Genomic DNA, 25,983 nt, shown 5'->3' with positions numbered 1-25,983 from the left:
GTGTGGTAACTTTAGGTGTTTCTGGGTCTTTATATGTTGCCTTCTCTGAAAGACCAGCAGAGCTAGTAAATGTATTTTTAAAGAGCAGCTAATCAAACTGGAGATTGCTTATCTGAAAATCTCAAAGCTAGTACAACTTTTATTTGTAAAGCAAAAAGAACATAGGTTGTAACAAATGCAACTTTGTGAGTGTAGTGCAGCTGCTGTCTCATTCTGAGAAAATTCACAGCCGTAACAATTCCCTGTAATTCTTTTGTTTTTATATCCTTCTGCAATGAGGATGTTAATTGAGGCTGCTGTGGGTCGTTTTTGGACACTAGAAACTGGCATGAGACAAAGTCTCTTTCTTTACAGAATATGCAGCTGTTGGATGAGAATAATCTTGTTATGTTTTACGCTGTACTTGAAATCTATAGGTGACAGATTGCTTGGTTCTTCCCCCCCCCACGTTGGGGTGCATCACTCCTTTCATTTCTGAGTGCAATTCTGGGGGGGAACCCCACCTAAAAAATATCAGTCGTCTCAGGTATTTATGAATTTTCTGTGTGTTCCTGTAATGAAACTTACTGCTCTGCTTTTTTCTCTCCTCTTTCAAATCGATGTGAACAATAGCATGGGTATCACTGCCAGCTCTGCATGGCAGATTGCATTCCAACAGGTGTGTTGTTTTTGTTTTTCTGGCATTTATTTTGCAATTTAGTATGAACATAATACTTTAGATCTGTGTTTCAGTCTAGTTCAAACAAGTTCAGCTCAAGTAGTGGTTGAGTTGTGGTTTTGATGGAATGATTGTTTGGCAAGCTTTGTCCGTAAACACTTTGGCGCTTTCAGCACATAATATTTTGGGGCAGCCATAGTGCAATTGCATAATCTTAAATTATGTGCTTTACAAATAAGAGATGTTTATAAGGATTGAATGCAAGCCTTGAGCAGTTGAAAATTTGGTGCATGAAAAAGAATCTAACTTCTTGTCAGTATCCCAGGCTTTATTTTAAAAACTTTTTTGTTCATTACATGCATAGTTCAACCTACTATGAATCTTCTGATGATACAGGAATGTGTGGGGTTTGTTTCAGGTTTGTAGGGGCTCCCTAATGAAGTATGTTGTTCATCTTTGGTTGCTAGTCTGTCATTTCAGGTGACTCATTTGTGACCCTTGTGACATTCCACACCCATCCCCTGCCCCAGATGGTGGCTAGAAAACTTTGATTTAGTAAGAGAAAGTTCTAGTAGCATTCAGGAAATGCTGAGTAGCATATGTACTGAAAAATGAGAGAAAACACTTCTTTTGATAATCTATAGTCAAAAGATCTATTATCAAAAGATCTATAATATCTTTTGATAATCTTTAGATGCTTATTAATCAAAACCATTTTACATATATCGGTTTTGGGGACTGTTAAATCTAAGCCTGAAATACTTCTAAAACTGTACCTAACAGCTTCCCCCCCCCCTTTTTTTTTTAATATGAGGGGGAAAATGTAAAAAATGGTATATTACAAGCAGTTATTTTTACAGTGCTCTACTAGCTTCAGGACTGCCAGCATTGGAGATGACAGATTTGGGGTGTTATATTAAAAAGTGTCTGATCTTCCATGGATTTGCTTCTTGAATCAAACTATAATTCTGGCCTTGATGTTGCCCTGCGGTCACAATTACATATTGCGGAGAAAAAAAATTGCTCTTAATCAGAGTTTAAAAAAAAACTTCTCTTACTAGGATTTCATCAATCCCTGTATACCATGGAAAACTATTTCCTGCTTGTGTTCATGATTTTAGCTGTCTATTTTTTTAAACCCCTCTAAGGCCATATTTGTCCATAATTTTTGTTTGTATGGAAGCTGTGCTGTTATCTCTGATTGTTCAAAAAGATAATAGAGGGAGTAGAGAAAAAGTGACAATGTGAGTGACAAACAGTAGTCAAGAAGAACCGTGGTAGATTGTATGTAGTGATTGATTTCTGTTTTGTTTTCCTTTCTAAAATATCCCAATTCTTTTCACTTGCCTTTTGATGGTGTAAAGCTGATATTTTTGGTGAATTATCCATAGTGAATTCAAGTCCCTTTCTGAAGGGTTAACAACAAATGTGAAGCCTGTTAATATGTAGATTTGCTTGAGGTTATTTTTCCATTCCTATTGCATTTATTGGCAATAGATCTCATCTAATATTTTACGTCACAATCAGTCCATCACTGTGCAAACCTTCTGTAACTATCCATGGTGACTTTCAGACGAGATTATTCTCACTAATTCTGAATCTGAATCTCAAAAACTTTTTAGCTTTGCAAAGTTTACGGAATTTCCTGTATGACAGTTTACTCCATGCTGATGCATATGTTCATGAGCATAGGTCCAAGTGTAGATACTTGAGAAAGGTTATCAGTGCATCATCCTCTTTTCTTTTTCCCCTGGTCACCATTTAAAAAAGCTTTTTGCTTCTGCTTGTCTTCCACTTCATGTTTGTTGATCAGTTATAATTTCCAGGTAATTTTTCTCTCTCTCATCTTATGAGAATTTGGTTTCTTTAAGACCTTTTGATGAGAGATCTTGCTGAGAGCTTCACCTAAACTTCCATGTGTATTCTTGAACTTTTCAGATGTATTACATTGAATAGTTTTTGTATGCTCATTACCTCCTTTAGCAAATCCTAAATGGTTGGGCTTCTCTTTATGGAAATTGGAGTGCTTTACTGTATACCTTATTGTAAAGAAAGATGATGTTTTCCTTTGAACAGGCGAGTAAAGTAAGGTGAATAATAAAGAGTATCTCTAGCAGAGCCAAAAGGCACACCTTGTAGTTGTGGCAATGGCATGAGATAACTCTGAATGCGTTTTAACCTGTTGCATTATGCTGCCTTAAACCCAAGCTGCTGCACAGTAAAACTGGAAATATTTGAAAGACACACGTTCCCTGCCAATTGTGAAGCAACCACACCCTGACTTGTTTGCTACGCTTACGAAGGTGCATTTTTAATATATTGTAAACAGTTCCTCATGGTTGCTGTGTAATAAGAAGCTGATTTAATGAAGTTTCTGAAAGGAGCAAGTACTGTAAATCTCAGCTTTACTTAACAGGTTCTTTTGTTTGAACACTAAACTGTTGAATAAAATACGCAACTGCAGTTAAGTTTAACTGTGTATGTAGTACTGCGATATAGCTGAAGCAGCTCTTTGTGCCTCTTCCCTGCGCGCAGGTGGTGGGGAAGTCTCCCGGGGTGCTGCCTTCCCTGAACCCTCTTCCTCACCCCCTCGCTGGCTGGATAAATCAGTATGCTGCAAATACACAGGTGTATTTTAGACCTGTCGGTATCCCAGTAGCTGGCTGATGGTCAGAGCTGTACTATGTAGAGAGGTGGCTAGTATGCATGTTTTGAGAGCCAGTATAGTAATGTGAAATAATCATTTGCACTAGATTTTGAGGCTATCTGAGAGGCATCATGTTACATTTCGGATAGCAAGGGGAAGATGCTCAGAATAATTCTAGTCTGTTTGCATTCAGAAGTATTTATCTGAGATTTCTAGATAACATATAGAAAAGGAAGTTTCTGTTGTCTGGGCTCTGGGGTTGCAAAATGCCAAATATAATACTTGTGAAGTAGTACATGAATGAAGTTGTTTCTGGTAGTGTCTCAAGTGATATATGTTAATTCTAGAATGATATTCTGGAAAATCACATAATAATTCTAATGTAATTAGTGTTTCATGGATGATAATGTTCTGCTTAAGTTCATTTTGCTTTTGAAAATTAATTGCAAGTACAGTATGATGCTCTGTGATACTTCTGAGATAAGTCTGTTCTTTTGTATTGCAGAAGAAAAACTATATGACTACAAGATAAACCAAACAAATCCTCCAAAGTTTCATGTTGGTATCCATAAAGAGAAAATGCTCTTTTCTGACCTGTTTTTGGGCATGAAATCATGGGAATAACAAGGACACTTACTGCTTTTAGTTGTACCCAAGAATGTGGTGTTTTGGGGTTTTTTTGGATTTTTTTTTTTTGTGGCCAGTAGCTACATTGCTTTCTACCAAAGCATCTAGTCTTTTATTTCGAGGTGGTTTTATAGTTAGTTAGAAAATAGCGCCTGATGGAGAAAATATGTAAGGGTTGTTTTCTCAAGATGTGCTCATAATTGTTGCTCAGTAGTAGAATAAGGAGATCTTTGTAATATAATAATGCTTCTTTTGTTGTTGTGTAGGTTCGTGTGGTATTTCTTTTACCAGTCTTGTTACCTTGAAATGAATTCTTATATCCCAAATCGTTGTTGCAGATAGTCAGCAAGCATACATTTTTGGTTTTGAAGTTCTTTGCTGCTTTAAGGGATCAGTCAAACTTTTTTTGATGGCAGCTCAAGTGCTAGAACACAAAATGGCAGCTTCCATAAAAATGTGCGAGCTCATTCAGCTGCTGTGAAGTGACCAAATGTGGTTCTGTCTGAAGCCTGGAGAAGATAGGAAACTGTCTAACTGGACATGTCGTTCTTCTGTGCACTTGAATGCCTTCAGTTTACCTGCTTTATGTTTTGATTACTACTTGTTCTTTGCTACATTTCATACCCAGGTAGGTCCTGGGACTCTGCTGTATGTAGTTCAACAGATGGTAGTTTAGAAGAGTTGGTGGTTTCAGCATCTAACAATCTGCCTCAGCTTTCATAAGATGAGGTGGTCTGCAGGTAAATGATAAATCTACCTACAATACTTGAATATTTTAGTATTATGAAAGTGTGTGTGTGTGGGGGAAACCCCACCAAAAAACTTTTACAGATGCGTTTCCATAATTAAATACTAGCTCTCTTGTATCTACCTTTTATTTTGAAATTGATGCTTATAAGTTTCTTAAGATATTTATTGCCACTGACTTGCTCTGCTGATGCTAATTGTTAGTGAAGACAACTTGTGAACAGGGAGGTGACACGTAAGCCGCAAGCTGACCATAAAGAACTGAAAATAATCTGTGAATTAACTACTTCAGCCAGGAAGTTACTGGGAGGCAAAATGGTCCCTCCAAAGTACCTGGCTGCAATTATTTCTTGAAACAGAACAGCTTTAGGTAATCTGGGAGAATATGAAATTTAAGAAGTTACATGCTATTCCTGGATTTTGAGTAAAGCCCTACTATCATTGATGAATATTTACTGTATTTTCATATGCACAAAATCCCCCACCTTCTCCCCTGTTATAAAGAGCAGTACTACTTTCTGCTATTTATTGCTTGTTAAACGTTGCAGGAGGAAGTATAGAGTGTGATATGACTAACCTACATTATAAGTAGTTAAAACCATAGCTGTATAGTGGTTCTTCACTGATAAAAGAACAACTTAAATGTATTTCTCTTTGTTGTAATTAGCTTAATGTAAGTAATTACATTTCCGTTACACTTCTGTTTTTAAAACTCAGATTATTGTAGAAGCAGTATTATCTCAGTATGCCATGTTAGTGTGTGTAATGGGCTATAATAAGAAAACAAAATTCTTCTTGGATATAGTTTCAAAATTAGACTTTTCTTAGCATTTGGAGTTTTGTGTGCCAGTGAAGAGATTTCAGCAAGCATTTGTAGATGAGGAAGACATTAGTTAATGGATTTGGGAATAAAAATATTTTGAAATGGATTCTGGTAATCTGAGGCATCCCTGACACATTCAGGAAAACAAATAAATATAATGTCTGTACATTTTAATTGTGGATGAGATCAAGCCTCACTAGATAAGTGATCATGGCAGTTGAAACTACATGGGGTTTAGCATTGGAGTTGAATCTCTGTGGGCTGCCTGGTGCAGAACAGTGTATTTATTTAATGAATGGTTCTATTTCTGAACTTCCCTTGGCAAGTTGCAGTTGGCTAGTGAGGTTGAAAGGTTTTAGTGTAACAATTTTTATCTTCTAAAACTGCATATTAAATTTTAGGGATAGCTTGTAAGAATCTGAAATTGGGAAGTTAGTAAAACAGAAAATAGTGTTTCTTCAAAATGTTTCTTCAAATGTTTCTTCAAAATGTTTTTGAAGTAGTCCACTTATGGAAAAAATTATAAACACATAAAAATCATAAAACTTGAAGCCTGCTAAGCATATATGACTCTTCATCTCCACTGATAATCAGGAACAGCTCTGATATTTCAGCATCTCATCTGTATACTCTACTAAGGCTTCCTGACTTCTTAAGAAAAGCAGCATTGTATTCTCAGATTCCTGGAAAGGTTTCATTATCAGATGGATTTAAAAGCAAAACTTTGTTGCCATAACCAATTAATCTGCCAAAGATTATTTCTGTTGTTGTTTTTATTGTACTCCATAACAAATTATTTTGAGATCAGTACTGGTAGTAAGAATTCCAATTTTAGACTTGTTTCATTTTTTAGACTTTGCATTTCTAGGGTAGGTGAGGTTTTTTTATTTGAAACTTTGAAATGGTTGTAACTAACAGCCTCACAAAATTTTTTTCTTATTTCTGAGGGAGAATTTTCAAAGATCTTTTAATCTTGAGTATGCAAGTAGTTGAATGATTTGTTATAGTGATTTTTATTTACAATTGTACATTTGCTCTGATGAATGTCTTAACTCATATTTTGCCAAATACAAGTTATTTTATTGTTGCCTTTTGTTAAAAATGGCTTTTCACTATTTTTTAAAAAAAATATAACCCATAAGCAGAAAGCTGATCTCACAAAAAAGTGTTATGACCTTTTAAGTCCACTTGTTGCCACAGCATAATTGCATGCAAATATACAGTTATTTACACAAGGAAGTTCTGAGTTGATGAGAGCTCTACGTGGATAACGAGCAGAAGACTGTTTTAATGTGTCATACAACTGTGGTGATGTATGCTGTGAGCTTTCATTTATTGCCCTAGTTTATCACTGCCTGCCTTCCCTTTGTGGGGAACACAGTCCTACATTTTGCATGGTAATTTTTTTTACTTTGCCGTGTAGGGTAGGGGTAGAAGATGTTTCGGAGCCAAATAGTTTGATCCAGATTCAATTAGCTTATAGGTACGTAAAAACCAGATACAAATTTAAAACAGCAAAGTTCAATTAACAAAGAGAATGTGTGTGTGTGTGTGTTAAATTTTTTTTTAATTTTTTTTTCTACTGGTTTCTAGAAGAATGATAGGAACAAGAAGTAATGCAAAACAGCGGGATAACTTGTTTCACGTGCTAAACATTATTCCACCAAGGCCAGCTTCTACATTATTATAACCATGTATATTATTATAAGCATACATAACAATGTATTTTATATACGTGTATATGCATATTTCAGAGTGCTTATGGTCTTCATACTCAAGAAAAGAGTTGCTGCAGATGGTACCTATAAAGATTATTTACTCTCATGTCTGGTTAATGAGTCTATTTCATCAAACAAGTCCGTTAGTTCCTGAAAATAGTATCTGCTCATAGTAATCTGAGTAGCAAAGTCCATCTAATAGCTTGAGCTATGAGTTAAGCTTGCAGCTGCGTGGAAGTACTGGATTTCAGGGAATCAGCTTTTGAGGAGTTGGGGAATAGAAGATGGTGCGTCTCTTACTGTGTTTTGTTCAATGTTTCTATACACTGCTACTAATGGTCCTGTCGAAGTATGTAGGCAAAAGATGAGCTGAGCTGAAAAACTTTTATCACTTACTATGCATTTATAAGGGGAAAAAATTAATGCACAGACCTCCGGTGCTGTTCGTTCTTTCTTTCTGCTCAAGATACAAATCCTCATCTGTTTCCAATGTCAAAGAATAGAGAAAGAGCTTTGAAAGCAATAATTACTTGAAGGCATGTGAGAGAGATCTTGCACTGGAATCTTCAGCCTATTTTTGCTTATCCTGTCTGTGAGTGGTTTCTGTATTTTCTCCATTCTTTAGTGGTTTCTTCCAGTTAAAATTGAAGTGTGGGGCAATACAAACTCTGTAAATTCTTTCTTTTGAATTACAAGGCCTTTGAAGACTTTGGTTACTCATCAAGAGAAATGAATTTTAAGAGTATGAATTCTGATGCTTGCATACATTTTATATACTAGGCTTCACTTTGGGGCAATATTTTACTGGCATCAGTCACTGCATAGCACAGAGCTGCCTTGTGAGGAGCACTGACTTCTTTGTAGCCTGCCAAGAAGTGTATGTGGGTTGGCAGCATGAACGCCATCCTTTGGATGAAATTTTTTGATGCCAGGATTAAGCCACAAAAAGTGGAAGGAAAAAACAATACTGAGACTGTTATTAAAAAAAAATATTTAAATAAGTTAGTCTTTCAGTATAGAAATGCTGAAAAATAAAAGCCAACAGTTGCTTGATGTTTCTTCACATTTAGACACTTTAACCTTTTCCAAAACATTTTGAAATTTGTGGATGATTTCTTTCAAAAAAAAAAAATAAAATCAAGCATTTCAGTAGTGTACTGAGCAAGCAGGAAATTTTGAAAGTGAATGTTATCTAGTTCTATTAAGTTCTTTGGCTACTGTCTTTAAGTAGAATTCTAGAGTTATTAGATGCTTTGCAATTCAGCGTTTGGTTTCCAATCTCAAGAGGGAATAATACTAAAGTCATTGCGTTCCTCGAGCCAAAGTTTTGTGGTAGTTGTATAATGCACTTACAGTTTGTGAGCACAAAAGATGGGGTGAAGGGCAAATCGTGTAAGTTATTTCATGAATGCAATGGGATTTGAAATGTCTGAGAATATAATGTTTTCATTAAATATCCCATTTCCTCCTACATAGTTTTCCAGTACAGATTCTGATTTCCCTAGTGGAAATGCATTGTTCTGAAACCATGAGCAAAAAAGTAATTTAGCTAAAATTTGGCGAAGAGTCCTAAAATTAAGTTTAAAAACCTGTATTGAAAATGAGATCTGATCTTTGTGGTATGTTACAGAACTGACTGATTCCAGACCTTCTTTAAATGTGCATCGTGTTCAAAAGGCAACTCCCACAGCGCGTGCAGTTGGAGAACGTCCTGTGTAGTTTTGGTTTCAGCCAAAGATAAACCAGGATCCCATGCGTAAGGTGAGGCTTTGTGGTGGAGGCAATGTAAAATTGCGCTGCTGCTACATAATTTCCTTCTGCTGAAGCATTCTACTTCCTTTCTTGCAATAGTACTAATATATTGGCATATAGACAGACAGTGAATCAGGTCAGCTCATGAATCTGCACAGACTTGCTTTTTTTGACTTTTTTTTTTTTGCTTCTCGGCCAGAGCAGCAAAGTGATCCAACTTGCTGCTTGCTACGTACTAGTGTGGACACAAGGGAGGATTGAAACTGTGTGGTTGAGACACAGCATCTTCTGCCAACCGATGCAGTGTTGGATGGTCTTAATGCAGTTGTGAAATTTCAGTATTTTACTGCTTATGGTGTCAGAATTTTGCTTTTGCATATCTTCTTAATATAGTAAAATAACCTAGCTATATAAAAATTAAACCTAATTAGTTTAACTGTATTCTGAAATCTTTTTAGAAAAGTTTCCAGCTTCTGAATAGCTCTTTTCCTTCCTTCCTTTTTCTCCTTTATAAAAACAATCTGAACTATTTTCTGCAGTTTCATTGCATCAACTTCCTTTCTGTGTCTGATCATTATTTCCAGAAAGCAGAGAACTATAACAGGTTAGTGTGTTTTTTGATTTTAAAAAGTTCATCAGACAAGAAAGCGCTGTATAGCTGTTAGGGACTATGCAATTAAAGTTAAAAAGTAAAAAGTATGTTTTTAATTTTAAACTAGTGATAAACACAGCATATCATCCCAAAAGAGATCTATTATTTTGTGCTGATGACAGTGTATTTCTGAGGGAATGTATTCAAGTAAAAGTAATGTAAAAGAATTGTATCAAAATCATAATCGCTTTTGAAAAGCATAGAGCATTTTCTGCGTATTCTTTATTTTTTTCATGTTCCTGTTTGGTATTTTGTTTTGCTTGCTATACCTCCTAAAAGATTACTGTATTACACCTTCCCTAAACACTAAATGTTGCTTTTTATAAAATGCATTGTGTAACTTGTTTGTTCCTTGGCTTCCTTATGAAAAGGATGTCCTGTATTTGTTTACATTTGTGGACTGCCATACTTTGTTGTCAATTTTGTGAATGCCGTTGCATTTAGTGTTCTCATGCTTTTTACCTTATGATAAAAAGACTTGATGATAGTTATTGGACTGTTCCTTATTACAGATGGTTTGAAATGAGAGCTAAACTTAAAACTAGAAGTAAGTGTGAAGTTAGCAAATCTCTGAAATGAGTAGTGTGTTAGACTGGGGGGAGGGGGGGGTTGTGTGTGTTCAGAATGGGCACGCATCGGCTGCGGAAAGAAAGGTGTAAAGCAGACAAAAACTCACAACGTGTAAGTACTGTTAAGGGAAGGAGGCTCTTGTGTAGGGGCCCTGGGTGACCGGGGCAGCAGGCACAACTGTGTTGCTGTAATATTGGATGTGCATCCGCCTTCTTTCCTGTTTATATTCTTAAAAAAAGGTAATCGGGCTGTTCAGTAGAGGTTCTTTTAGGCACCAGGTATACTCATTTGGAAAGTAAGAATGGCAGAATGTCTCTGGGTTTGTGTCATTTTCCCTATGCCTTGCTTCCAAGTGGGTGGTTATCAGGAAATCTTGCAGTCCTGTGTCTGGTAGAGATAAGAGTAAAGCATGAGTGCTGGGAAACAGTTTAAGTCACTTAAGTGAAATTTAACTTGAGATGCAGCTTTAGAAAAAATGGCCATATGCTGAAAAATGTCAACACATGTTCATAGAAATGAGTAATTATGAAGTGGAACTTGACTTAGTCTCCCTTAATGTTCGTATTCATTTAGAAAAAGTAATTGTATGTTTTTTAAAGTAAATTGCTAAAGTTTGTTTGTCCAGCGCTTTAGATAACCAAATCTTGGGGCTGATACAGAATAGCACATTATTGGGCTGTGAAATAGAAAAGATGGGGATGATTTCTAAATGAATATGCTAAAAATAATTTTCCAGAGTGTAGACATGAGTGCTACTGTGAAGATGGTGCAGATGCTCATAATTGGATTATTGAACATGATTTATTCTTAGCCTATTTAAAAAAATGGCAATGAAATGTGCTCAGTTACTGGTGTTGAATGCACTGTTGCATTAGGAATTCAGTTTTGTCTTTCAGTTTAGGAGCATCTAGGCCTTTAGTTTGTCACAGAGCTAAAAGGACTAAAGTGGCTTTTGGATGGTGTGGCACAGACAGGGCTATATCCAGTGTTAACTGGCCTCTGTGTTGGTGTGGAAGGGTGCTAGCTGCTCTCTTTTTCTTTTTTCTTTTTTCTCCCAAAGTATTCATAACAGACCATTTGCTGTGAAAGCTACTGCCTGCTTTGGAACTGGAGGCAAGAGGTTTGTCTTTGCGTAGTAGCTCACTCATAATTGAATGTTGGTATTTTCTACAGGTATTGTGAGACTCTACCTGCAAATAGGTAAGGAGCAGTGAGGAGTGACAGAAGGACTGGATGTTTAGGCTTGTTCTAAGATGCTTGTGTTCATAAATACTTCTTGTTTCCTTGGGTTTCTCATGGCTTATCATGTTTTAACTGCATTTTGATTTATTATAAAAAGTATTTCTAAAATCTCAGTTGGCATATTGTATCTTCAGCTGCAATGCTAGCTATTTAATAATAGCTTGGACTACAGTGTAATGAATGTTGTAAATATTATTATGCGTTTTTTGAAGTTTTATTAATTTGTTCACCTTCTTTGTCAGGTCACCATAAAGAAAAGGGTGTTGCCTTTTAATTTTAAGTTTAATATCTGGTAAATTACTTTTAGGCATGTGGTTCTTTTTAAAGTATAAAACATTATAGAATGGTGAAAAGGGGGGTTTGTCTCTACAGAGCTTTATTAGAGACTACTTTCTGCCTGTCTTGAGAAAATTTTATGAAGGTGGGAGGGTTGATGTGAAGTGGTTTGAAGTGTTGGATACTTTCATTAGCGTTACCCTACAATTCTTCATCTTACACCTTTGCGCAGGTGAGAAAGATGTCTACACCTGTTGGTGCATGCCATCGCAGTATGACTTCTCAGATTCTCAGAGAAAAACACCGTATCGAGACAGACCAAAGGTGGCTTTGAGAAAGGCCCTGTGGTTGTCCCCCACCAAATAGTTCCCCCTCCCCATCTTCCCAGTTTCAGCCGCAGGGATTGTGTGAGTGCCGTCTGTCTGAGATAGGCTGGCGTGGCTCTTTGCCTAACCTGCCTGGCTGATTTTGCCCTTAGTAAGTCAGGTCTCACCCGTATCATCCTTGGCTGTAAGCAAGTGGTTTGGGATATTAATATCTCCAGCTAAACTGACCGTGTACAAAACAAGTTTGCCGGGGACCTGGATTTGCACGGTGAGGTTTGGTTAGGTTTTTCCTCTCCTTTTCTGCCTTGAGTCGGTGGTTCTTCAAAAGCCTGCTCTGTAGGACACAACATGACAACCAAGGTGTCTCTTATTATATGCAGAGGTGACAATAGCATGTCTAAGGAAGACAGCGAAGTGCCTTGTTTTCAAAAGACAACCTTCGTCTACTACTGCTTTCACATGAGGGGATGGATTTGATGTTCCCAATTATTCATTTTATGTAGTGTTAATTGATTAATATTAGAGTGGTTCAGAGAATGGTTTGGGTTGGAAGGGACCCTTAAAGGCCCCAAATATTCATCAGAATATTGCTGAAATGGAGCCTGGGTTTGTTGTACAGGCGTTCTCATTGTGGTGTGCTTTCAAGGAAAGGAAGGGGCTGAAATCTTAACTTTCTTTTCAATGAAGCTAGTGTCCTTTGTGGCACATTTCGTTCCTACAAATCTTAGTGTGCATTGCTGGGCTCGAGCGCTTCTTTTAGCCAGACTGGTTTTTAGCAGCACTGTTGTTCAGATGTAATTAGAATGCTTTGTGTAATATGCTTTGGTCCTAATACAAAGAAAACCCTGCAGCTTATTTGAAGAACAGTTTCTCTGCAGTTAGATTGGTCTGGTAAATAGTTTTAAAGTGTGTGTTTAAATGTATATAGTAAATGTTTTTAGAGCTCTCTGAGGGAGACCAGAAAGAACACCCAGGTGAGTGCCAGGCAGCACAGCAGCACGGAATAGATACACAGGTTCTGGTTGAGACATGGCGTTGTCTTGGATCAGGTCCCTGTCTGTGACTCTTCTTTGTTTGGAAAGATGGAAAACTACTATTTCTTTTATAGGGCCTAACTAGATGTTTGTGAAAAGCTTTGAGAAGCTTTTGATTAACGACTGTATGTAATATGTGATTATATCATACAGAATAATAGAGGGTAGGAGGAGAAAAATTGGCAATGTAATTCTCACAGCATTGTGAAAACTTAAGGCTTTGTTCTTTTCAAATGCTGTCTTTACATTTAAACATCTTTTCTTCTGCTGCTTCCCCCTAATCTCCAGCTCCTCCAAAACAAGAAAGAAGCGTATCTACCTTTTAATAAAAGGAGGAAGAAAAAGTGTAGGGCATCTGTGTGCAGTTTTGGCTAGGTGTTGGTTTTTTTTTTTTAAATTTAAACTGTTTTTGCCATATTCTGCTTTTACCAGCATTTGCAGCTGGTATATAGCAACTCAATCCATGAAAACTTACTGCTTTTTTTCTTTTTTTTTTTTCTTTTTTGCTTTTTTAAAGGCACCGGTAACTGATGAAATAGTTCGCTTGCAGGCTTTTCAGTACCAGTTGCTTAACTTCATACAATTGTAGAGCAATACTCTGTCCCTCTAAGTTTAAAATTGAGTGGATATTGGTTTTGAACCTCGGACACTGATTCCCCCCCCCCCCTGTTTTTTCTGGTCTTCATTTACCACGGTAACCTCTTGGCTGGAGTTTTTTAGTCGCTCTTGCCTTTAGCATGCACCCAGCTGTTTGTTGCAACAGAAAAGGAGTTCCTAAGCAGGCTCATCTGAGGAGCTGGCAGCTGTGGATGACAGAACCTGGGCTGGGATTGGGGAAACTTGTTGGGGGTGTGGTGGAAAGACTTGCTTGGGAGGGCCAAGGACACTGCACTGCAGAAGCTTAGAAAAGCAGCAGCCAAATGGAGATGGCTGCTCTGCCATCCATCATGTGCCACAGGGCAGTGAAGCGGATTTGGTAAATGTGCTATCTGAAATAAGAGTGGGTGGAATTCTTCTTGAAGAACTTTTGTTTCTAATGTTTTGGCGTTTAAAAAAAAAAAAAGGGAACCCAGTAGGTGCAAATAATATGCTGGAGGCAGAAGCCAGTGGGAGAAGTTAGAAATTTACCTACCAAGGTCCTGACCATGGAGTACTTCCCTCAGCAAGAGTTCAGCAAGAGAAATAACATGGTTTGTCAGCTGAATGTAGGTGGCTAGCAAGCATTTAATGTGCATGCTAGCATTTTTTGTCAGTAGTAGTGCTGGAATATAATGAAAAACAGTAATAATGGAGAACCATCACTTTTATGGCAGCTTACCTGTGGGAGGCTTGTGATGAACAGAAGACTTTTCAGAAGTTTTGTCATCAGGGTAGTTTGAGAGAAGAAACAGGTTGCTTTGGTAGAAATATTAACTTATTCCCAAAAGGTCTTGTTTTTAATCTTTTTAAATCCTAAGTTGGTGCCACTGAGCAATAAATTCTTGCTTTCTCCAAGAAATTTGCCTTTGTGTTTGTGAGAAATACATAGCAATATTACTTTTTATACTGTATTTAAACAATGTCTTTGTAGTGGGTGAAGAAATGAAGCAGCTCAAGTATATGAACCTCTTGAAAAAAAGAAAAAACCCCAAAACCAAACCCTTCACCTTCTCCCTTAGCACATTAAAATTTTCTTTGTCTGAAGTGAAGCTCATTTTGGTTGAGTTGCTAAACATTCAGCTCCATTACAGTGGCACAGTTTCACAGACTGTTTCTCAGAGGGAGTTTGGGTAAGGGTAGAAATTCTATAACCTAAACATGTATTGCGGTTGAAGCGGAGGCCAGTAGGCAGTTGTAGATTGTATTTTGGCCATGTGATTTAGTTCACAAAAATCTAAATTAGAGGATTAGACTTATGTATATGTATGAAAATGTTTCATTGGTATTTTAGGTTTGTCTGCACTCTTTCTTCAGAGTGTTAATAGCACTTAAAATTGTTAAAAATTAATTTAGCATGCAAGAGACACCATTTAGCTGGAAGAGACACCATTACCCTTTTTTCCAGAAGATATGACTCCATTATGTTTTATGTGTCTGGCAATACTTCTGCAGGCCTTTATGGTATGAAGAAGATGTAAGACACCTTTCCACTTGTTTGGGATATATAAATTCCAGTACATAGAATGTGGGGTAAACATTTCTTTTTAACAAGGAAAATGAGTGGTGAAACAAGAATTTTCAAGTAATTGCAGAAAATAAAATGCAAGATGCAACAAAAAGGAGGAGATTGTGAGGAAAGTGGAGGTAAACTAGACCGTAAAGGTATGGCTTGAACTGTTGTAAAGAAGGCTTTACATTCAGAATCTCTTTCAGGTTGTGACAACAGGGCAACAGCAGCAACAGGGTTTTTTCTCTTGAATGAACTCCAAACCTTCCTTAAAGCCTGTCCATTATATTAGTAACAGGGTGTCAGGACCTGCTGTTTCTGCTATGCTATCATTCTTATTGCCTGCATGGTTAATGGGTTGAGAGGGATGTAGATTTCTTTCAGGTGAAAAAGGATTCCATGGTAGATTCACATTTTAATAAATTTAAAATGTATTCTTTGTTGCAGTAGGACATGGACTGCTTTTTCTTAATGATCAGTACATTCAGCTGTGATGGATTCAATCTACTCCTGGTGGAACTGAAAAACGGAGTGCTCAGTTGTGAAAATATATAAGTTTTCTATAGTAAGGAAATCTTGGTCAGTGGCAGGACAATGTTTACTGTAATTACAGAAGACAAAAGGCATATTCATTCTGGATGAAAGATTTGGCTGATATGTTGGAATTGATGTATACAGAGACCAACAGTAATTACCAGCTCATATTTCAAGTCATTGTACGATTGTCAGTGATGCCAAAGTTCAGAGGCTGGTGGCCAAGAGGCAATTAGAAGTTTATCACTTACCATTTCATTGGGTTAGCTTTCTACCTTCTTCCTGACTCTCGCTATTTTTAAAACTATAACAGTAATAAATTATGTGAAATTAAAATACTTTATCCACCTGTTCATTTCCATTATAAATCTTGGCTTCTTTGCTCCATGCCTTTTCCTTTTCTGGGAAACAAACAAAACCAAGAAGTTTTCATATAAGCTTTATTTAGTTAACTAACAGAGATACAGTGCTGAAATTTAAGTGTTGAGTTTTGTCAATTAACATAGTCAATATTGCTTAAGTCTAGCTGATGTTAGTGTAACAAAATGATTCTGTACTGCACTAGAAACAAATTAGTTGCAATTATTTTCGGCTGGGATGAGTCCAGGTTAAGCAGAAGTAAGACAATGGACAGAAAATACAATATCACCTGTAAATTATTCACAGTCTTAGCAATTTTAAGGCAAAATTTGCTTTGGATTATTTGCACTTTTTTCCCTTCATGAAGTTCAACAGAAGCAACATATTTGATAAAATGGTAGGAGAAAATGCACTCTGTGTGCATCACCTACTTGACAAAAGACCACAAACTTCAGTTTGGGCAGCAGTGATGTCTTCGGGCAATGTTATAAAACCAGGGAATGAAACCAGTAAGGTGCGACAGAAGAATCGTTCTTGTGTAATGATGAAGTCATAAGGTTTTAAAACTGAATTGTTTATACTGAAAGGCATGCTTCCTTGTAAACTTGAGCAGTTTCGTAGGCCAAAATTCACGTGTACCAAATAACGCCAAACAGGCCTTTTAAAAATGAAATGTTTGTTACGTGTTAACAGGGAAAGACTAGCTTTTCCCCATGAGCAACGTGGGTAGTATTAATACAATTTTAATGTGCCAATTTTCCTCTTCACTGTTAGAAACTTTCTTGGGCCCACTTGGAAATGTTGTTACTTCTTTTTATTTCATCTTGTAGTCTTGCCATGTTTTGAAATTGAGAGTTAATATTAATATTGCCATCTTTTAAAAAATGAATCTCTTTATTAAACTCCAGGCCCCGAGTGCTAGTCAGTTGCAGCTACTATCAGAACAAAAGCCTGAGACTCAGCGGAGTCTGGGAAACATTGCATTTGTGCCCTCTGAAAGTAAGTCAGAAACTTTCTGATTTTAAAAATGACCTATCAAAAAAAAAAACCAAACTGTGGAAGCTGGGCTTGTGCAGTTTTAACTTTCTGCTCTGAAAACCATTGCTGCTTGCTTTTTTATAAATTTTTTTTTTAACCCTGCGTGTGTGAGCTTTGTATGTGTTGGTTCCCTTTTTCTTTACAGATATGTGCTTTGTGGAGTCTGTCAGGTTTTACTTCTAAGTGATATCAGAGAGGCCAATATATATCTATTATCTACAAGTAACAAGCTCCATTATGAGAGAATTAGAAAACCCCTCCATAAGCGCTCCTCCAGTACCTCCTCTTTCCCCGTTCCTCCCTTCTCACGGCGTTAGCCTGTGTCTGACTTGGCACTGCGCAGGTCAGCTAAGCCACTGGAGAGGTAACCCAGAAGGACGGGGCATGGAGGGGAAGGAAGTTGTCTGTCAGGCTACAGCTTGTGGCGATAGCAGACTATTAGGTATTGTGGCTTGAATTAATCTGACTTCATCTCTTTAGGGATGTGTTTGTGGATTTAACTCATGATGTTTCATTCAGATTGGTTCTTTAATGTCTTCTCCAAGAGAGTGTGGTAGAAACGAGCACTGAAGACACTGTGAGAAGAGGGAATTGCACTTCTCTCTCATGGTGGGAGCTTGAAAACTTGGGGATCTGGTGTTAACTTTGCTTCAGTTGTTACGGTTCACAAATATCTGAATATTGCTAAATCTTGCTAGTTTGTTTATTTTTTTACATATATGTATGCATGTATAAAAATGCCATAACTTCAAGGAAATGCCACCTGCCTTCATGGCACCAGGGCTAGCAGAGTATTTTGTGTAACTCTGAGATGGTGTGAGAAAACTGTGCTGCAGCAGTGTAACTGTTAAACTCTTTCACTAGTACTTTGATTGCCTGTTGTTTCATTCGCTATCACTTGGCCAAATGACTGCCAGCTGGGAATTATTTTAGTTTCTTATTTGCCAGGCAATAGAGCCTTATAGAGGGGGGCTGTGTGGGAGATGGCGGTGGGGAGGGAAAGTCTTTGTGGAGCTGAAATATATATATTCAGAAGTTCAAAGAATCACTTTTTGTAAGCGTAGGCTAATCTGTTGTTTTCCTGGAGGGTAACCTGGCTTTCTCTAGTTAAATGCAATTAGCCAACAGTGTTTATGAGGATAAGCTCAAAACAATATGAAAGTTATATAGCTCTTTTTAAGGTTATTTTCTGATGCTTATCTTAAACTGTGGAAGCACGTAGTCTTTTTTTTTTTTTGAGCCTCTTTAAAAATACGTTCTCCCACTTCTGTCAAAGTTTGTGTGTGAACAGTCCCAGTGTGGAGTAAAAAGCCTGAAAGATAAATAGGACAGCTGCTACTTAGGGCAGAAGGGAAAAAATGCGCTTTATAATTCTTGCACACATTTAAAAATGGGTTCACTGGGATTTTTCACTAATTAATTTTGTAAAGTAATTTGGCCCTTGGGATAATTTTAGGGGGTTGTAAATACTCAGAGTATTGGAGTTGAAAGAACATTTTTCATGTGTTTGCAGAACTAATTCATTAAATGTTCTCCTGACAGTTAATTTTTCACATCGTGAATGGTGGTCATAATCAATATCTTGCCTTTCACACCTACTCTGCTGCACCCTTTTTGGGGAAAAAAACCCCCCACATCTGAGTTGGAATAATAGAGATGAATTGAGGAAGCCTCGCTGAGAAATTGTATACCAGTTGTTGGGAAATAAATGTTTTTTTTATTCTTTTGTGCCTTTCTAAGAAAAAAAAATACAGTTAATTGGCTGGATGATGAAAGAACAGTTTTCTTGTTTCTTGAAAAAAATACTCAAATTTTGAGTAGTAGAACAGAGTTTGATTAGAAGATCTGTTATAACTGATTAAAGGTGAGATATTTGCATATAAAAAAAAAGTTAGCAATATCTATTTTGCTAGGGAGTTTAGAAAGGAGTCTGTTGGTGTTCGAGTGTGATGCTTCCCAAGAAGAGAGCAGAATCATCTGAACTTCTTCTGTATTTCTTATTCCTGTTCTTTTTCAAACTACATATGTAGAAATAGGTGCTGTCTCTTCAGAGGACTGTTGGATGTACTGAATGTATTGCAGTCCTGCTGCATCTTTTATTTTCTGGGGAAATGTTAGCTCTGAAGAAGTTCACCTTCAGGCAGCATGAGGAGTTGCATGGCATTTGATCTCCTGGTGGCCCTGGACTGATCATCCTGTCTCCCTCCGCGCCCCCCCCCCCTTAACTTTAGATGTAGTCAGGAGACATTAAGGACTTGAATGTTCTGCCTGAATGTTAGCAGCAATATTTGTTGGTATTTATCCAGGGATCATCCTCAAAGGGAAAATGAGGCCACCGACTGCTGCTGGTATGGGAATTGGGCTGTGAGCTGGAGCTGCAGTGATTCTTGGCAGCCAGGGCAGGGGATGGCACTGTCCTGCAACGTGGTCCGTTCGGGCAGCGGTGCTTGAGGAGCACCAGGTCACACTGGTGAGGTAGCTCTCGGGGATGCCTTGAATTAGCCCCAGGTAAATTCCTTTGTAACACTGCTCCTGGTGTGATTACAAAGTTGATTTGGTTTGGTTTTTACCATCATCAAGCAAGGATGGGTGCAGTAGTTTGTCTTAGGTTGGTGGAAAACACTTCTGAGCATTGCTGGAGTGGAGGGGGCTTAAAACCGCTGAAGCTATGAATTTTGTCGTTTGGAGCAGATTTCCTTCACTGGTGGGTAAGGTCTTTTTAAAGTCACTTCCAGAAATTGCTGTCGCCTGCCTGCATTGCTGTGTGTGTATCTGAGTCTTTTCTGGATCAGGTGTGCGTTACTAGGGAGACGATGAATTCCTGCGCTCTGACTGCAACGGCTTAAACCAACTGAAACATAGGGATTTGCGTACTGCATAATTAAATGATAACTTTACAGAATTTATGCAGATGAGATAGAAACAAGCAATCCAAACAAGGTGTTGCACAATTGAAAATGAACTTGTACATCCTTAACTATATGGCATCTTTCCCTCTGGCAGAGACAACGCCGTTTCAATATTAATTGCCTAATGCTTGCAGTATGACAAGTACTTTAGGTAATTATCTCAGGAACTGGCTTTGTTTTTGCTGCACCTAATACAAAGTAGGTCCTATTTTGATTTAATTTGTTATGCAGTATGGTAATAGAAGTATTTAATAGTGTTTAATTCTTACTGTGTGTGCTTTAAAATCACAATCACAGGGAATTTTTATGTCCCTTGAGGAACATTTTGATACTCTTATTCCTGAAATCTAAGTAGTGTTTCACAATAAAATCAAACACTTTATGCTACACCCTGTATTTCATGTAGCTGCTGTTCCTGAGCATGGTGTTCACATTCCTTAATTGCTCTGTGACTATTCAGATATAACTCTTGTACCCTTTGCTGTCTAAATCATCTTGATGGTGGTGGGGTTTTTTTGTGGAAATCTGTATGGTATGGCATGTCAAACCATTAATTTACCATCTGACTGGCTGAAGACAGACTGCCTTTAGACAGTGAGGTGGCATAACTTGTTATATGAGATTTTCGTAGCTCACCAGAAGAGAGAATCATGATGTGATATATTTATGCATGCACACATCCTTCTTCTGGTGTTTGCCATTGTGATTATATAAAATGTGTTTCTTGGGTTTCATCAGCACATCGAGGGGGAGTTGGGCACTTCATTGCTGCTGGATGGATTTGACTAATAGCCAAGCCTCTCTCGGGGAGGGACCTGCAAGCTAAGCTGCTCAAAGTTGAAAGCAAATCTTTCCTCTTATTTCTGAACTGACATCTGAAAGAAATAAGATTAGCTGGCGCTTCAGCCCTGTTTCATGGATTTTTAAAAACAGAATGAATGAAGGAAATCCCTCCTTGAACCCAAAGCTCCATAAAAAGATTCTTCTCAAATAACACATTATCCTTGCTCTTTCTATTCTGTGCTTTAATGGTCAAGGTGAAGGTAGAAATGCTGAATGAAATGGCCATTTAGTGTATTTTTTTCTCATACCCATGGGAACAAGAGTTTATACAGTAAAATTAATTTCACTTTTTTCAAGTAAGATATTCATTGGTTTCAGTAATTCATTTGAAAATGGGAAATAACAGTATAGATTTTTAAAAGGGGAATTTGGTGCTCGAAGAAGTGATATCATACTTAAAGGCGTAATACAAACATTTTTCCCATGAGACTTCAGCACAAGTGCCTTTTAAATATATACGTGCCCAACGTTCAGGCCATCAGTGGTTATGCCATGGAAAGGGAGAGAGGTAATAATTAGACACAGGAAACGGTGATACATGAAATGGAAGGTGAAATTCTGTGCTGCTCCTTATGGCTGGAAGCATCAATTGTACTATGGATTTTGTGCTTAGGATGGCTGTGCTATAGGGGTCCTCCTATAGGGTATATAGGAGGACTCCTAGTAGAGTGCTTTTTATTTCTGTTTTCCAAAGCCTGGAGAGCCTAGTTCTCCGGGCTATCTGTTGTGAAGAGACACTAGAAATAAAAAGGCATGCCACAAGGTAATATGCTGGATATCGCAGATGGGGGAACATTTTCTCTTCAGACTAACTGCAAAATTCCCCATGTACCTTCCTGCTTCCAAAACTGTTGTTATTCCTAAATCTTTATTATGTTGGTCTTGTCTCTCTTCTGGTCTTCCCATCCTACTTAGCGGAAGAACACCATAGTTGTGCTCTTAAGATCCTCAGAGGGGATACTCTTCAAAATCTCACATGGCTACACTTTCTGTTGTTTTCTTTTTAGAGGTCAAGATACTTCTGCCTAACTTAAAAGCCTTGCATAACTCTCCCTAGCTGTGTTTGCTCTTCTAGTGAGCAAAGCTTTGATTCTGGGGGTAGGAGGATATATATATATATTTTTTTTTTTCTTCTGTGAGATATCTATATATCTACAGATATATATGCACACACACTTGATTATTCTGATATATATTATAAAAGTAAAATAAAATAAATCAGAAATTATGCATCTTTCCATAAAGCATGCAACTACCTAGATAGAGAGGAGTTATGTTAGTACAGGTTCATTAATGCAGTGATTGTTTAAAAGGCTAGGCCTTTCTTGGTTTATAAGCAGCTATGCTTGATTTTAAGTGTAAAACTCAAGGTAATACAGTTTTTGTGCAACAGTGCATGGACCGTCTCAGTAGTACTAAAGTTAAATTAAAATTTTAATTGCTTGGAGGAAACTTACACAAGCTGGAATTCGGACAGTGTTTCTTCCTGTTGCTGGGAGTAGGAAAACAAACTGGTCAGCTCTCTCCTGCTATAAGAGTATTTCAGGTTTGACAGCAACTAAACTGATCTTATCTAAGAGGAAGAGCAAGTACTGACAAAACATCTTTTCCTTCTGGGATGGGCTATTCCCATGAATTTGCAGTTTGAATGTAATTTTGTATGGCTGAAAGCTGAAGTGTATGGTCATGGTAAATGTGACACCTCAAGGCACAGAGAGAGTTTTATTCATAGTTGCATCTTGAAATAGTATTGTGATTTGGCACTGAAGTAAAGTACACATTTGGCATACAATTTAAGTGCATAAGTCATATTTCCAGAATTGCTTTGGTCTTTTTCTGTTTCGGATGTTACAAAATGCACGCTTCATTGGTAATGAAAAATTATAATACAGTGAATGTGGAGAAAATTAATTAGGAATGACTGCTTTTCTCATTACTTATGATAGAAATCGGAAGACTTGAGCCTGAAAATGAGAAGTCTTAGATCTAGATTTTCTTCTTGTCTGTTCATGTCTTGTCCAACACTTTATATTAATTAAATCGGATCTAATGTTGCTCTTGCCTTTCTGATGTATACCGGTGCTGTCTAATGGAAAAGGTATCTGTTAGTAATGCAGTAAGTTTAAGCTAGGAAAATCAATTGATATGGTAACACTCATAACTAATGACTGTAGCGATAAACTTAGGACTGTTTTGGTTGTTGTAGTCTAATTTTCATCTTTTTAAAGTGTTGACAGTGAGTACATGTGAGTTTACTAATAGTCTGGCTAGTATAAAGAAAGATTTAGGTTGTTGGAAATATATTTCTGTCATGTGGACATTCAAAATTGAGTATGTTTAAGATGTTAAAAGAATAATGGTTTGAAGGGACCACTAGAAGTCATGTAGTCCAATGCCAGGATGAAGTGAATCCAGGTTGCTCAGGACTTTTTGCAGGTACGTATTGACTGTTTCCAAGGGTGGAGTTTCTACAAACTCTCTAGGCAGCCTGTAGCAGTGTGTTTGGTGTTCCTGTCCTGTCCAGTAAACACGTTGCTCTGTATTCATTTTGGCATTTTATTTCTGTGTGAGTAATGGAGGCTTCTGGATTCTTGGGGTCTATAAGAGCTGTCTGGCACTGGACCTCTGTGGTATCTCTTGTTGGGACACTGGTTTGGAAGACCTTTGGATCCACTGTAGTTGTGGAGAATGTAGCAGGGACCGAACTTCAGAGTTCATTGGTTTGCTCAGTGCTGGGAATGAAAGTCACAGCAGATACTTTATCTACAAAGCAATGCACAGATGGAAAGACCCAATGGAGAACTGAAATAAGTAATTGACTTTTGATTACCTGTGGAATGACTTATCAAGGCTAAAGATTATTTGTGCTTTAGCACTCTTTCTGCTTCACCCGAACCACTCATTTCATTCTTTATGACCTCATATTGTCCTTCCTTTTGGTAAGACATATGCAATATTTATTATATGAAAATGTAGGCTACATGTTTTTTTTATTCATAGCTACCCAAATTACTACTCCTTTTTCCCCCCTTTACTTTGATACTTAACACCTGACTATATCTAGAAACTTTCCTGGATGCTTGGCTCTCTTCTTATTAAAAGAGGTGGAGCAGCTAGTCAAAATTAAGACTGCTTATGTAAAAAATCATATGCTTAATTATTCACTAAATGTTTCCTCAACTTTGGTCTAAACATACTTATCTGGAAAGTGTCATTGTCCTAATACCATGCTATTCCTTGGATGATTGCTCCCAGTATTTGGTAATTTAGTAGTTGCAGGAGGGCAGTAATGTCTACTATTTAAAGGAATAAAAAGAAAAAAGAAAATCTTTCTGTCTTGATTTAGTAGTAGTATGCTTCCCTTTACATAAAAATAAAAGTGGTTCTTGAGCAATAGTAAGTTTCTAAGTTGTGTTCTGGGTTGGTGGTCTGGGCATGCTTGTACATTGCCTGAGACCATGAACGTGGAAAACTATAGTACTCGAGCTGTGAAACTCCCAGTAACTGGCTTTCTTGTGTCCCAGAAAAGCGCTCTGTTGAGACCAGTTTCAGTAGGACGTGCTTCTTTCTTTGGGTTGTACTTTGTTGTCGAATGACTAGACTGGATGTTCCTGCCCATCTTGGCTTGTCTGTTGGTTAGAAAAAGGACTTGTAAGAAATTATAGAATCCTTCTGTTATTTGACATGCATCCAATTGTGTGATTTTTACAATAATCAGGTTGAGACTGCCCCATCAGAAGGCCGTTCTTAACCTTAGCCTAGTGCTGGAATTCCCATCTGAATCTTCAATTTATGTTGCCATGTCTAGTGTGTAAACTGGAGCCCTTGCTCTTGTTACCCTTTGCAACAGAGGGGAGTAGTGAAGACTGTCTAGCTTCCAGAGGTGTGTAAATGTGACCGTGTCAACCGTAACTGCCAAGAGATATTCCAAGAGAAAGGAAGCTGTTAAGCTGGAGAACAATATTTAATTTGGCAATAACTTTTATGTTGGTATTTCTAGGGAGCTATTAGCTAATATTATGGGGAATAAAATTGTAGTCCAGGAAACACGTGGGGCTCTGAAACTTTGAAACTTAAGTAGTAAGAAAGAGCACATCCCCTGTGTGACCAGATGTGGGTGTCCAAGCCTGGATTCAAACCTTGGTTACCAGATGAAAGAACCTGTCTGTTTATAACTGGGAAAGTTTAATCATACCTTTACATCATTTCTGGAGCCTGTCTTTTACAAGTGACTGAGGCAAAGCTCTAAAGTGTTCTGTTTAACTCGCATATTGCAGAAGTTTCCATAATCCAGATTTTATAGATTTGTGGATACATGTTAAGCTTGTAATACTGGGCTTTGCATTCCCATCTATTCATATAACTTTGGAAGCCAGAGATGTAGACAATGATTGTAAAGAGTTTTTGCTTGTAATTAAATCTTTAAATGTTAATTCATCATGTAGTAGGTAAAATTTTTGGTTGATACAATAAATTTTTTTATAAAAACAGGATGTCTTATATTTAAAATAGTCCTCAGTTTGATTTTTCTTCTTTTTTTTCCTTCCATAAGAGGTTATTTTCTGTCGTTTTCCAAATGAGGCAGTTCTCAAACTGTTGATTCTTCCCTCTTTTCAGTGAGGTTCTTACTGTCAAGGCTTCTTGCAGTCCTTTGTGTTAGAGTCAGACATGCTTTTGAAAAAGAAATGTGCAATTCCCCCCCAAGAAAATGTGTGTTAGTTCCAGGGTGTTCTAGTCAGTTTTTTGATTAAGATACACCTTAAAATAAAGCCATTGTGTTGAATTTCCCATTTTGGCAAAACTTCTTCCTAGGAAATATTCAGAAATCTGAAATTTGCAATTGCAAATCAAATTGCCCCTTTTGTGAGGGGCTGCCCTGTGGTATCCTCGTTACAGAATGCCGCTATCTCCCAAGGAAACATATCTTTGTATACTTGCATTTCAAAATTTTTTGGCTTGTTTCTGTTATGGATGGGCTGTATGTTTGTCCTGCAGATTATTCATTTGTGGGCTGAAGTTTGGTAATACCATTGAAACACTCAATCATTTAGACTTGTGCTGGGGTTGGGGGCTAGACTGAC

The 25,983-nt window shown here is 37.5% G+C and overlaps 1 protein-coding gene across 13 annotated transcripts in view; it reads left to right on the top strand.

Moving 5' to 3' along the window:
• SIPA1L1 (signal induced proliferation associated 1 like 1) overlaps window positions 1-25,983 on the top strand; it is a 224,970-nt gene that overhangs the window by 26,393 nt on the left and 172,594 nt on the right. For 2 of the 13 annotated variants that reach the window (XM_072864228.1, XM_072864219.1), the window contains one exon: window positions 8,851-8,981. The exons of the other annotated variants lie outside the window; for them this stretch is intronic. The gene's annotated coding sequence lies outside the window, so the exon portion shown is untranslated. The remainder of the gene's footprint in view (window positions 1-8,850; window positions 8,982-25,983) is intronic. 13 annotated transcript variants of the gene reach the window in all.

This window comes from Ciconia boyciana, chromosome 6 (assembly GCF_034638445.1).
Source record: "Ciconia boyciana chromosome 6, ASM3463844v1, whole genome shotgun sequence".
NCBI lineage: Eukaryota > Metazoa > Chordata > Aves > Ciconiiformes > Ciconiidae > Ciconia > Ciconia boyciana.
This window is presented reverse-complemented; position numbering and strand designations above follow the sequence as displayed.